The sequence below is a fragment of the Ovis canadensis genome, chromosome 17 (genome assembly GCF_042477335.2).
Source record: "Ovis canadensis isolate MfBH-ARS-UI-01 breed Bighorn chromosome 17, ARS-UI_OviCan_v2, whole genome shotgun sequence".
In the NCBI taxonomy this organism is placed as follows: Eukaryota; Metazoa; Chordata; class Mammalia; order Artiodactyla; family Bovidae; genus Ovis; species Ovis canadensis.
In genome coordinates, this window is record NC_091261.1 from 23,668,275 (window position 1) to 23,673,241 (window position 4,967).

At 43.0% G+C, this 4,967-nt stretch overlaps 1 long non-coding RNA gene across 1 annotated transcript; it reads left to right on the plus strand.

Moving 5' to 3' along the window:
- Nucleotides 1-430: 430 nt before the first annotated feature.
- On the plus strand, nucleotides 431-2,759 carry LOC138422195 (uncharacterized). The gene is made up of 2 exons (XR_011249790.1): nucleotides 431-603; nucleotides 1,341-2,759. It is a non-coding gene; the product is annotated as an uncharacterized lncRNA (long non-coding RNA).
- The last annotated feature ends 2,208 nt before the right edge of the window (nucleotides 2,760-4,967 follow it).

Here is a 4,967-nt window from a genome sequence, read left to right on the forward strand (position 1 = left end):
AAAAAGAAAAAAGAAAAACAAAAAACAAAAAAGCAAAAAAAAAAAAAAGGAATGATTTTTAAAATAGTCAAAAATATATCTGGCCCTTCTCTGATGTTATGGGCCGTGTGGGATCACTTCCAAGGTGGTTCCCTCTGTTTAACTTCTTCTGTTTGCTGGTTTTTTAGGCTCACTAGTTCAGTCGCGCTGTGGGGAGGGGGGATGCTGCAAACAAATAGCACCGTCGTGTGCACCCAGTGTCTCAGCCCCGCTTGACCTGTCCTTTCTCGCGGCGCACAAACCACTCCGGCTCTACGATGCTCAGCCGGGAACCGTCTGGGGCCGGCCCTAGGCTGTGTGCACTTCCCCGGTCCAAGCCGCTCAGGTTCGGCGCTCAGGCAGCCCTCACAGGCACAAATTCGGCTGGAACTGCGCTTTGTGCCCTTCCCAGGTCCGAGTAGCTCAGGAGTTTGGCGAGTTTGGCGAGCGCGATCGCTGCGGCTTGTCACCTTTTCCGCCGCTGCTGCTCAGCTCTCTGGGTGGACCACTGGCGCCCCCCGTGAGGCAGATTGTGACTGTCCAGCACCCCCAGAAGTCTTAGCAAAGGAGCCTGCTTGCAGTTAGGTAAGTAAAGTCTCTCTGGGTCTGCAATTGCCCCTTTCCAGTCCTTAGGGCTCTGGCTGCCTGTCCCCGGCGGAGGATGGTCTGCAGCCGGCTTTTTCCGTTCTGTCCTTTGTTCTGTGCTCGGTCCTGGCGGTATCTTATGTTCGAGCTTTTCACGTGGTAGCTATCCCACAGTCTGGTTTGCTAGCCCAAGTTAGGTCGTTCTGGTTGCGCGTGGGGTGTTCCTGCCCGATTCTTACAAAGCTCTGCAGCCCGCGCCTCCCGCGCGTCCCTGCCCTGCCCCCACTTCCCAATGGCGGATGCAGGCGTCTGTGCTGCTTTTCCGCTGGGGGAGTTACTGGTGGGCTTGTAATCTGTTGGTTTTAATTATTTATCTATTTTTCCTTCCTGTTATGTTGCCCTCTGTGTTTCCAAGGCTCGCCACAGACTCGGCAGGGAGAGTGTTTCCTGGTGTTTGGAAACCTCTCTTCTTCAAATTCCCTTCCCGGGACGGGCTTCCCTTCCCGGGACGGAGCTCCCTCCCCACCTCCTTTGTCTCCTTTCTCGTCTTTTATATTTTTTCCTACCTGTTTTTGAAGACAATGGTCTGCTTTTCTGGTTGCCTGATGTCCTCTGCCAGCCTACAGAAGTTGTTTTGTGGAGTTTGCTTGGCTTTGAAATGTTCTTTTGAGGAATTTGTGAGGGAGAAAGTGGTCTTCCCGTCCTATTCCTCCACCATCTTTCCCTCCCTCTCCAAGCTGGATTTAGAAAAGGCCGATGAACCAGAGATCACATTGCCAACATCCGCTGGATCATCGAAAAAGCAAGAGAGTTCCAGGAAAACATCTACTTCTCTTTATTGACTATGCCAAAGCCTTTGCCTGTCTGGATCACAATAAACTGTGGAAAATTCTGAAAGAGATGGAATACCAGAACACATGACCTGCCTCCTGAGAATTCTGTATGCAGGTCAAGAAGCAACATTTAAAACTGGACATGGAACAGACTGGTTCCAAATAGGGAAAGGAGTATGTCAAGGCTGTGTATTGTCACCCTGCTTATTTAGCTTATATGCAGAGTACATCATGAGAAATGATGGACTCGATGAAGCATAAGCTGGAGTCAAAACTGCCAGGAAAAATATCAATCACCTCAGATATGCAGATGACACCACCCTTATGGCAGAAAGTGAAGAACAACTAAAGAGCCTCTTGATGAAAGTGAAAGAGCAGAGTGAAAATGTTGGCTTAAAACTCAGCATTCAGAAAACTAAGATCATGGCATCTGGTGCCATCATTTCATGGCAAATAGTTGCGGAAATGATGGAAACAGTGACAGACTATTGTTTTGGGGTTCCAAAAATCACTGCAGATGGTGACTGTAGCCATGAATTTAAAAGACACTTGCTCCTTGGAAGGAAAGTTATGACCAACCTAGACAACATATTAAAGAACAGAGACATTATTTTGCCAGCAAAGGTCTGTCTAGTCAAAGCTATGGTTTTCCAGTAGTCATATATGGATGTGAGAGTTGGACTGTAAAGAAAGCTGAGTGCTGAAGAATTGATACTTTTGAACTGTGTTGTTGGAGAAGACTCTTGAGAGTCCCTGGACTGCAAGGAGATCCAACCAGTCCATCCTGAAGGAAACCAGTCCTGAATATTCATTGAAAAGACTGATGCTGAAGCTGAAACTCCAATACTTTGGCCACCTGATGCAAGGAACTGAGTCGTTAGAAGAGACCCTGATGCTGGGAAAGATTGAAGGCAGGAGGAGAAGGGAACGACAGAAGCGATTGAACTGAACTATATCACTTTCCTCTTCTAGTCCACCAATATTCCTAACTTTACCTGCTAAATATATGCAAAATCCATGGTATTCTATTTTGATGCCAAAATGAGAACTTAAGCTATGTGGAGTATATTTATTTTCTAAAATATTATCTTTCAGAAAGGAAAAGCATTGATGGTTTCTTGCTTGTCCCTAGGAAAATGGTATTCGATTGGCTCTGGACTTCATTTTCTGGAATGTCAGTTTTTCATTTGTGCACTCATATGTCACAATAAAAATATTCTCTTGCTTTTTTCTTTTAACCCCTATTATTTCATTTTTGTTGAAGAAAATTATTAACCTATATTCATGATTGGTATGATAAACTGATGAAAAAATTGGTCTCAATTTTGTATCCCTTTTTGTAGTGATATCCTTTGCAATATGATTTTATAACATCTTACTTCAGTCCTCTGAATCTGGGATGGCTTTGTGACTTGCTTTAATCAATAGAATGAAGCAGTAGTAACAGTTATGAAATTAGGCCTTTATTATTTCAGCTCTCTCTTGGCCACCTGTCTCCACTATGAGAATAAGTCCCAGCAGCTTGCTTGAGGATGATAAACTGTATGAAATGGGGCCAAGGTGTCCTTGCCTCTAAGAGCCACCACCCAGAAGCATAAGTGACACCCATCATTGACCTGTGGCTCACCAGAGTGTAGAGGGGAACCCACGTAAGACTAGAGAAATCCCTCAGCTGAATCCAGCCTAAACTGTCATCAAAGACTTTTCAGGTAAATTGTGTGGTCTTAAGCTATTACTTTTAGGTTGGTGTGTTATGCCGTCAGTCATAGCCAACTGATGCAACATGGAGGCCTATGAATGCTCTGAAATTTTGTGTAAAATTTGGTGTGTATTTTTGTTGTTATAGGAAGAACTTTTAGCATTTAGCAGTTCTCAGACAGCTGTGGTCCAGAAATGTTTTATAAATCATTGCCTTCCTTATTGACTTAGTGATAGACTTAATCACATTCACCTGTTACATGAAACTATTTGGATTCTGATGAAGACAACTTTTGATTAGAATGGGAATAAAACAACAAACAAGAAAAAGAAACATTTCATGAGTACAGGTGTGCATGCCCATGGACCTTCTGTCAATTGGACTGGAAATCTTTGGGTCTTTTCTCTAGGTGATATATCTTTGATATCATTGATTGTGTAGTACTGAAGTCTTTTGTGCATTGCTTATAATTAAATGCTAGAGATATATAATTAGATTAAAAGATGAATTTCAAATGCTAATTCTCTGCTTAATCAGATTGCCACTGCAGATTACATTTGTTACATAAATTCTTTGATGAATTTGCTATTAAAATACCTTCATAATTGATGGTGTAGGATGCTCTTTCATCCCTTGTCACTTGGATCCTCATTCTAAGCTGATCCCCTCCTACTTCACAGAAAAAAGGTAAATCATCAGAAGGGACCTTTGTCAACTCTCGGATAGGACAGCAATCATGTGAAGTCAATAAAACTGGTAACATAATGACCTGTTGCTTAGTTAATAAAGCTGATGGAAGCTTTAGCAATTGTCCAATTGTTTTAACATTGAAAAGCTAATTTTTTAAATTTTATTTTACTGGATTCCTGTCCTGAAGGTTGAGGAGTATTATATTATTTTCTAACTGATGTCTGTGTTGTCCTTGGTGGGCTGATGAGGCCAACACACAGGCTCCACCTGAATGCGGAGCATTTGCTCTGCACTTATCTACCATGTGCCAAACCTTGAGAGCCGTGCATTTTCCTCAAACTCAGATCTTCTGGCTCATTGTCAGTCAAGTCATGCCAGAGCTGCTAGCCAACAAAAGCATATAGGGAAAATAAATTTGTCATAGGAAAAGTACAGAAAAGTGATCACTTTCGGGCAGGACTACAGTAAGAACACTGTTAGGCTGCATTGCACTAATGTTAAAAACAAAATGCCTTGCCAAATATCTTAAAAAAAATTTTTTTTTGGTGTGTGTCAATTAAAGTGCAAGTGTTTGGATACTTTGAGCATAGAATTAGACCCAAATTCAATTATCCACAGTAAACCATAGATATTGGCAAGAATTATTTATTCAGGAACCAAGATGGTTTTATTTTAACCCTTCCCCCACACCCAAGCCAGTGTGTTTTCACTAGCCAGTGCCCAGGTGTGAGTAGGGAGCGGTGGGGGGAGGGGCGGGCGGGATGGCTTGTATTTCAGTAAAGCATAGCAGGTGTAATGGTGGGCTCAGAGAAACACCTCCTTTCTTTCCACAGAATAACAGGCCATTTTATTGAGAAAAGAGCTGTGTTTTCTCCAGCACTTACAGCTTAAAGCTTCAAATTCAGACCACATAGAGAGGATTTCCAGTGACTACAGAAGGGCTGCTGTAAACACCTAGTGGCCGGGAATGGAGGTTTCCATCAGTGCTTTGTCCCTCCTCTAAGGGAAAGCACAATAGTCAAAGTTTTGTTCCCTTCTTTTTGGCTCTGAAATACTTGGAAAATCATTAAAAAAGATAAAGAGAAGGCTTCCCTGGTGGCTCAGATGGTAAAGAATCTGCCTGCAATGCAGGAGACTGGGGT